Source organism: Triticum aestivum, chromosome 6B, assembly GCF_018294505.1.
Source record: "Triticum aestivum cultivar Chinese Spring chromosome 6B, IWGSC CS RefSeq v2.1, whole genome shotgun sequence".
Classification (NCBI taxonomy): Eukaryota; Viridiplantae; Streptophyta; class Magnoliopsida; order Poales; family Poaceae; genus Triticum; species Triticum aestivum.
In genome coordinates this window covers 657,348,607-657,358,604 of record NC_057810.1, presented here as the reverse complement: position 1 = coordinate 657,358,604, position 9,998 = coordinate 657,348,607, and positions in this window count along the sequence as shown.

Here is a 9,998-nt window from a genome sequence, read left to right as displayed (position 1 = left end):
GGAAGTGTCTTCGGGCCAACTGCTTTTCTCCTCTTGTAGTTGGGTTCAGTCGATGAGGAGTCCACCGACTCGCTCTGGCACGACACCCTCATAAATGTTACCTCGTAGATGCTCGATCCTTCAATCTCTGGTGGATGCTCCATCTGGGATTGATACTCCCACCACCGCTCCCTCACGATCGGATTCGGTGAATCTGTTTGCTCCATGGCCCAGAGGAGCAGCTCTATGTACTCCCACATGACTCCCTTGCCGCCTTTTCGCTCTGTTGCAAATATTTGGCCATGGATGTCGTCGTCGCTGCTAGTTGGTCCTTGTTGTCAAACCAAGACTATATCTCCAACATCCTAGCTAGCTCCACAGGGTCGTGGTCTGCGACCCTCACATATCGGTTGTACTCCTCCATCGATCTACTTCTGCACAGCACCTTCACTCGCTGGGGGTGGTTTTTGAATGGAAGAGGATAGGAGCAGCGCTGGTTTTGGGTCAGAATGGGAGAGGAGCGACGCTGGTTTTGTATTGGAACAGGAGAGGAGGGGCAATGGTTTTGAAATGGAAGAGGAGAGGAGCGGCGCTGGATTTAGATTGGAACATGAGAGGAACGGCGGTGGTTTAAGAGGAGAGGAGCGGCGCTGGTCTTGGAAGTATTTTTTTTGTTTTGCGTATTTGGGGTCAAAGTTTGACCATGTACTTTATTTAACAAGCAAAATGTGAATGCATGTCACCAAAAATTCTATCGTTTGGTTCGTATCTGAATGTACTTTCAAATTTTATTATTTTTGCAACATATAACATATATTTTATTTCTAAAAATCATGGTTAATTATGACCTAGAATAAAAGGGAGACTAGTTAATGTGGGGTCATGATCTCTACTACGCAACCTTCTCCTTGTAGACGTTGTTGGTCCTCCAAGTGCAGTCGTTTGTAGGACAGTAACAAATTTCCCTCAAGTGGATGACCTAAGGTTTATCAATCCATGGGAGGCGTAGGATGAAGATGGTCTCTCTTAAACAACCCTGCAACCAAATAACAAAAAGTCTCTCGTGTCCCCAACACACCCAATACAATGGTAAATTGTATAGGTGCACTAGTTTGGCGAAGAGATGGTGATACAAGTGCAATATGGATGGTAGATATAGGTTTTTGTAATCTGGAAATATAAAAACAGCAAGGTAACTAATGATAAAAGTGAGCACAAACGATATTGCAATGCTAGGAAACAAGGCCTAGGGTTCACACTTTCACCAGTGCAAGTTCTCTAAACAATAACAACATAACTGGAACATATAACTATCCCTCAACATGCAACAAAGAGTCACTCCAAAGTCACTAATAGCATAGAACAAACGAAGATATTATTGTAGGGTACAAAACCACCTCAAACTTATCCTTTCTGATAGATCTATTCAAGAGTCCGTAGTAAAATAACATGAAGCTATTCTTTCCGTTCGATCTATCATAGAGTTCATACTAGAATAACACCTTAAGACACAAATCAACCAAAACCCTAATGTCACCTAGATACTCCAATGTCACCGCAAGTATCCGTGGGCATGATTATACGATATGCATCACACAATCTCATATTCATCTATTCAACCAACAAAAAGTACTTCAAAGCATGCCCCAAAGTTTCTACTGAAGAGTCAAGATGAAAATGTGTGCCAAACCCTATGCATAAGTTCACAACGTCACTCAACCCGCAAGTTGATCACCAAAATGTACATCAAGTAGATCACGTGAATATCCCATTGTCACCACAGATAAGAACATGCAAGACATACATCATGTGTTCTCGAATCCTTAAAGACTCAATCTAATAAGATAACTTCAAAGGGAAAACTCAATACATTACAAGAGAGTAGAGGGGGAGAAACATAATTAGATCCAACTATAATAGCAAAGCTCGCGATACATCAGGATCGTACCACCTCAAGAACACGAGAGAGAGGGAGAGAGAGAGAGAGATCAAACACATAGCTACTGGTACATACCCTCAGCCCCGAGGGTGAATTACTCCCTCCTTGTCATGGAGAGCGCCGGGATGATGTAGATGGCCACCGGTGATGGATTCCCCCGATGGCAGGGTGCCGGAACGGGCTCCCGAGAGGTTTTTGGAGGCTACAGAGGCTTGTGGCGGCGGAAATCCCGATCTATTGTGCTCTCGGATGTTTTTAGGGTATATGGATATATATAGGCGAAAGAAGTCGGCAGGGGAGCCACGAGAGGCCCATGAGGGTGGGGGCGCGCCCAGGGGGTTAGGGCACGCCTCCCTGCCTTGTGGCCACCTTGAAGCTTCCCTGGCGTATACTCCAAGTCTCCTGGATTACTTCTGTTCCAAAAATAACTCTCCCGAAGATTTCTTTCCGTTTGGACTCTGTTTGATATTCCTTTTCTTCAAAACACTTAAATAGGCAAGAAAACAACAATTTGGGTTGGGCCTCCGGTTAATAGGTTAGTCCCAAAAATAATATAAAAGTGTATAATAAAGCCCATAAACAACCAAAACAGATAATATAATAGCATGAATACTTCATAAATTATAGATACGTTGGAGACGTATCAGCATCCCCAAGATTAATTCCTGCTCGTCCTCGAGTAGGTAAGTGATAAAAGAAATAATTTATGAAGTGTGAATGCTAGCAGGTGCACAAGTTTAATCAATAATAATTTTAATCACCTTTTCTAGCATCATTATATGTCATAACAGTAGCTCATCTCATAAAACTTCTCATGATCAAGTAACAAGCTATTCACATGTTAAAGCATAGACCATAAACTTTCTTCGAAACTAGCAAACTATGTTCTCAGTCATCAAACAATTGCAATTCATCTTATTTTCAGGAAGGGTCTATGTAAGAGCATTGATTTAGCAAATCCCACATACTCAACTATCGTATAGTCTTCCATGATTGCTACCACTCAAAAGCATATTTTTAGAACAAATAGCATCGATCGAACACAGAGAAAGATAGGGGCTTAATGTTTCGCCTCCCAACTTAATTATCTTATAGATAATTGTCAACAATAATAATTCATGATCAAATATATTTGAATGTCCATATATGCTTAGATCTTTCCCCATCGCATGAGGCTTGCCAACTAAAGAGTAGGTTGGAATGAGAAGAAATACTACTGACTCTTGCATAATAGTAAAAGATAGGCCCTTTGTAGAGGGAAAGCAGGGATTTGTAGAGGTGCCAGAGCTCGAAGGTTTTAAACAGAGATGAAAATAATTTTGAGAGGTATGCTTTCATTGTCAACATAACAACCAAGAGTTCCCAATATCTTCCATACTAGATACATTATAGGCGGTTCCCAAACAAAAAGGTAAAGATTTTACTCCCCCTCCACCAACAATCACACTCCACGGCTTGTCTGAAACAACTGGTGTCGTCCAACTATCAACAATCCTGGGGGAGTTTTTTTTAAATTATTTGCGATTTTGTTTTTGACCTTTTGATCATAGGACTGGGCATCCCAGTTACCAGCCATTTTCTCGTGAATGATGAGCGGAGTCCACTCATCGTGAGAATAGCCCACATAGCATGGAAGATACTGAGAGCCCCTAGTCACTACATGAGCGATTCAGGCATACAAAACATATTATTATTTGAAGGTTTAGAGTTTGGCACATGCAAATTTACTTGGAACAGCAGGTAAATACCGCATATAGGTAGATATGGTGGACACTCATGGAAGAAACTTGGTTCAAGGAATTTGGATGCACAAGCAGTATTCCCGCTTAGTACAGATGTTTTGGCTAGCAAAGGATCCTAAATAGAAAGCACCACATGTTTGAGGATCTATAACAATATAACTTCTATACAAATATACACAAGTATAACTCATTATGTTGTCTTCCTTGTCCAATTTCAACTAATTTGCTCAGGTTTTAAAATAATTAATGGGGCTCACAATCATAGAATATGTCCAAGATAGTATATTTATATGTGAAATATCTCTTCCTTCAATATTCTTTCATGAATTGTTCAAGTGACTAATACAATGTTTGCTAACCTTCAATAAATTTACCACCTCTACTTCTTATATGTGAAGTCACTACTCCCCATGGGATAATCATATGAAACTATATAATTTCAGATTTATGAGATTCAAAACATTCAACCATTTACTCATAGGATATAAGTGAAGCACACGAGCAAATGACAAACTACTCCGAAAGATATAAGTGAAGATCAATGAGTAGTCGAATAATTATGCAACTATGTGAAGACTCTCTAACATTTAAGAATTTCAGATCTTGGGATATTATTCAAACAGCAAGCAAAAAAAGAAAAAAAAATGACGCTCCAAGCAAAACACATATCATGTAGTGAATAAAAATATAGCTCCAAGAAAAGTTATCGATGAACGAAGACGAAAGAGAGGATGCCTCCCGGGCCATCCCCAAGCTTAGGCTCTTGGTTGTCCTTGCATATTACCTTGGGGTTCATTGGGCATCCCCAAGCTTAGGCTCTTTCCACTCCTTATTACATAGTCCATCAAATCTTTACCCAAAACTTGAAAACTTCACAACACATAACTCAACAGAAAACTCATAAGCTCCGTTAGTATAAGAAAATAAATCACCACTTAGGTACTGTTGTGAACTCATTTTAAATTCATATTGGTATAATATCTACTGTGTTCCAACTTTTCTATGGTTCATACCCTCAGATACTACTCATAGATTCATCAAAATAAGCAAACAACACATAGAAAACAGAATCTGTCAAAAACAGAACCGTCTGTAGTAATCTGTATCAAACGTATACTTATTGAACTCCAAAAATTCTACCAAATTAGGAAGTCCTAAGCAATATGTGTTTACCAATCCATAGCAAAAAGATTCAGATCAAAATCACGTTTCTATGAATTATCAAAACTAATTTACTGGGCGCAAAAGTTTCTGGTTTTCAGCAGGATCAACACAACTATCACCTTAAGCTATCCTAAAGGTCTTACTTGGCACTTTATTTAAACAAAAGCTATAAAACATGATTAATATAGTAGCATAATCATGTGAACACACAAAAAAAGTAAAGGTAAATATTGGGTTGTCTCCCAACAAGCGCTTTTCTTTAATGCCTTTTAGCTAGGCATCATGATGACAATGATGCTCATCTAAAAGATAAGAGTTAAAACATAAAGAGAGCATCATGAAGAATATGACTAGCACATTTAAGTCTAACCCGCTTCCTATGCATAGGTATTTTGTGAGCAAGCAATTATGGGAACAATAATCAACTAGCATAGGAAGGCTAAACAAGCATAACTTCAAAACTTTAAGCACATAGAGAGGAAACTTGACATTATTGCAATTCCTACAAGCATATATTCCTCCCTCATAATAATTTTCAGTAGCGTCATGAATGAATTCAACAATATAACCATCACATAAAGCATTATTTTCACGATCTACAAGCATAGAAAATTTACTACTCTCCACATAAGCAAATTTCTTCTCATGAATAGTGGGAGTATCATAAGAGACTCGAATACAATAAATTGTTTCCACATTAAAAGAGTGATGTTCAGAAAAAGGGTAATCATGATCATGACAAGTTTTATAAATATAATCATCACTACTTTTATAGCATAAGTTTCATCACAATAATCATCATAATCAATTGAAACCTCTTCCAAATATAGTGGATTCATCACTAAATAAAGTCATGACCTCTCCAAATCCACTTTCATAAATATTATAAGATTCAACACCCTCCAAAATAGTGGGAACATTACTTCCTAAAGTTGACACTCTTCCAAACCCACTTTCATCAATATAACCATCATAAATAGGAGACATGCTATCATCATAATAAATTTGCTCATCAAAACTTGGGAGGCTAAAAATATCATCTTCATTAAATGTAGCACCCCCAAGCTTGGGACAAACATTAATTGCAGAAAATGTATTCTCAAACCTGTCATTCTCATCAAACATAGCATCCCCAAGCTTGGGCCTTTTCATATCATAAGCATAAATACTTTCATCATTAATAGTATGGATAGCACCAATAGTATGGCAATTATCATCATCACAATGAGTAATAGGAGCAACATCATTTGAGAGGGGTACATTTATTCCTTTGCTTCTCCATCTTTTCTTTTTCTTCTTCACATCATGTGTGGGTTTAACCCTCTTTTTTGAGCTCCTTATTAATGAGATTGGTTGAATAGAAAGCTCCTCCTCGTTACCTGATTCATCATAAGAAATAATAGGAGGATATTGGGAAGTCTCTTCCCTTTCATTAGTATTCTCTTCATCTTCTATTTGCTTTCTTTTCTTTATGTAATTGGCGATATAAGGATTTTCAATGCAATTCACCGCACAATACATATAAATTTCCTCTAGATCAATATCAAGTAATTTCTCAAGGTTATATTCTGGAATATGCTTAGTTATATGTTTCATTTCTTCATAACCCAAAAGCAAACTAAGTTCATTATGATGTGCAAGGGAAATCAAGTCATCACAATTTCTGGACACGATTCGATCATGAAACAATTTGCATTGGAGATTTAAATGACCATGTTCATTGAAAAGTTCACAAGTATGGCAAAGAAACTTCAAAATTTTTAGCACAAACATCTAGCCTCTCTTGCAACCATTTAGTTTCTAAATACTTATGCCTCTTGCAAAATCAATCTTCCCTATTTGGTGTGTACTTGCAAACTCTATGCACTCCACAAAAGTTGACATGCTTATAAGAGACATTTTCATCATGACTAGTGCAATTATCATTAGTACCATGGATATTCAAAGAGTTCATACTAACAACATTGCAATCATGCTCCTTATTCAATGATTTAGTGCCAAACATTTTATAGACTTCCTCTTCTAGCACTTGAGGACAGTTTGCCTTTCCATCATTCTCACGAAAGATATTAAAAATATGAACTGTATGAGGCAAACTTAATTCCATTTTTTTTGTAGTTTTCTTTTATAGAATAAACTAGTGATAAAACAAGAAACAGAAAGATTCGATTGCAAGATCTAAAGATATACCTTCAAGCACTCACGTCCCTGGCAACGGCGCCAAAAAAGAGCTTGCTGTCTGAGGGAGTCCTGGACTAAGGGGTCCTCGGACAGCCGGACTATATACTTCGGCCGGACTGTTCGGTTATGAAGATACAAGATTGAAGACTTCGTCCTGTGTCCGGGTGGGACTCTCCTTTGCGTGGAAGGCAAGCTTGGCAATTCGGATATGTAGATCTCCTTCTCTGTAACTGACTCTGTGTAACCCTAGCCCCCTCCGGTGTCTATATAAACCGGATGGTTTAGTCCGTAGGATAACAACAATCATAATCATAGGCCAGCTTGTAGGGTTTAGCCTCTACCATTTCGTGGTAGATCAACTCTTGTAATACTCATATCATCAAGATCAATCAAGCAGGAAGTAGGGTATTACCTCCATTGAGAGGGCCCGAACCTGGGTAAAACATCGTGCCCCTGCCTCCTATTACCATTAGCCTTAGACGCACAGTTTGGGACCCCCTACCCGAGATCCGCCGGTTTGACACCGACATTGGTGCTTTCATTGAGAGTTCCACTGTGTCATCGCAGTAAGGCTTGATGGCTCCTTCGATCATCTTCAACGATGCGGTCCAGGGGGAGGTTTTCCTTCCGGGACAAATCTTCGTATTCGGTGGCTTTGTACTGCAGGCCAACTCCCTTGGCCATCTGGAGCAGGTCGATAGCTATGCCCCTGGCCATCAGGTCAGGTTTGGAAGCTTGAACTATACTGCCTACATCGGCGGAGACTTGATCTTCGACGGATTTGAGCCCATGTCAGGCGCGCCAGACGGTCACGACGGGCATGACTTTGATTTGCCATCGGACACTATTCGGGAGATCGCGCCTGCGGCGGCATCGGGAGTCAATCCGGAGCAGATCGCGCGCTCCAAGACGGGTGGATGGACCCCATCATGGAGGCCGCGCACTCATCGGCGCTGGAGCCGAACACTGATCCCACCCCCTGTGAGGGTGGTGTCATCGGACCCTCGGACTCGTCTCCGGCTGTAGGATCCAAACCGCGTGCGTCCATGCCTATCGAATCTGATTGGGCACCGGTCATGGAGTTCACCGCCGCTGATATTTTTCAGCACTCACCCTTGGGTGATGCGCTGAACTCATTAAGGTCTCTTTCCTTGTCAAGAGAATCTTGGCCGAACTATGTCCGGCTCAAGTGGGAAGCGGACGACGAAGAAATTTGTTCCCCACCCACCACCCACTTAATAGCCACTGTCGATGACTTGACCAACGTGCTTGATTTCAACTCCGAAGATATCGACGGTATGGACAACAATGCAGGAGAGGAACAGGAACCACCGCCTATAGGGCGCTGGACAGCCACCTTGTCATACAATATCTATATGGTGGATGCCCCCAAAGAAACCAATGGCAATGAGGCAACGGACGATAACCCCTTGGATAAGCAATCTAAGCACCGGCGTCATAGGCGCCGCTCCAAGCCCCACCATAGCAGAAATAGCGATACCGGCACAAGAGATAACAATCAGGATGGTGCCGAAGACGAAAACAATCCTGCCCACCCAGGCTTCGAGTAGGCCGAGCAAGAGGATGGGCAAGCTAGCCCTAAAGAACAGGCAATAGATGGAGAATCAGAGGATGATAATTACATGCCTCTCTTCGAAGACAAAGTGAGCCTTGGCGACAAAGAATTCATCGTGCCGGAGGACCCCGTCGAGCAGGAGCACTTCAAATGCCGGCTTATAGCCACTTAAAGAAGCCTGAAGAAAAAGCAAAAACAACTTCAAGCTGATCAAGATCTGCTAACAGGCAGATGGACCGAGGTCCTGGCTGCCGAGGAATATGGACTCGAGCACCCTAGTAAAAGCTACCCAAAGCGTAGGCTTCTACCTCAACTCGAGGAGGAGGCTCTAAAGCCCATGCTACCAGCGCATGATGCGGCTGACCGGCCACCCCATGGTCATGACAAAGTGGCGTACCAGCCCGAAGTCCATACCGCACCCCATCACCAATCAAACGATAATACTAAAGCCCGGGGCTACACAAAGGACCTGCGAGATGTATTGGAAAACAAAGCAGGATAGCAAAGATCGATCTACGGATCACGGGGGCGCGCCACAAGACGTGACGATGACCGTTACGCTGGATACAATAAACCAAAGTCCGGCTGGGCCGAATACAATAGACCGGATTCATTTGAACTACGTCGGGATGTAGCCCGGCATAGAGGCGCCGCACACCCCCTATGCTTCACAGTTGAAGTTATGGATCACCAATTCCCAGAAGGCTTTAAACCCGTAAAAATTGAATCATATGATGGCACAATAGACCCCGCGGTATGGATCAAAGATTTTCTTCTCCACATTCACATGGCCCACGGCGATGACTTACATGCCATAAAGTACCTACCACTTAAGCTCAAAGGACCGGCACGACATTGGTTGAATGCCTTCCAGCAAGCTCCATTGGGAGTTGGGAGGATTTGGAAGACGCGTTCCTTGATAAATTCCAGGGCACTTACGTGCGACCATGGGATGCTGATGACTTAAGTCACATAACCCAACATCCCGGAGAGTCAGCCAGGAAATTCTGGACTCGGTTCCTAACCAAAAAGAACCAAATTGTCAACAGTCCGGATGCCGAAGCCTTAGTAGCATTCAAGCATAACATTCGTGACGAATGGCTCGCCCGACACCTCGGCCAAGAGAAGCCAAAATCCATGGCAGCTCTCACAACACTCATGACCCGATTTTGCACGGGCGAGGACAGTTGGCTGGCTCGTAGCAACATCACACCCAAAAACTCAGGTGATTCAGACGCCAGGGACAGCAATAGCATGCCACGACGAAATAGACACAAATGTCGCAACAATGGCGACAACGCCGAAGACACGACAGTCAATGTCGGATTCAGAGGCTTTAAATCTGGACCGCGGAAAAAGCCATTCAAAAGAAATAGTGCGGGCTCGTCCAGTTTGGACTGCATACTCGGTCGCTCAT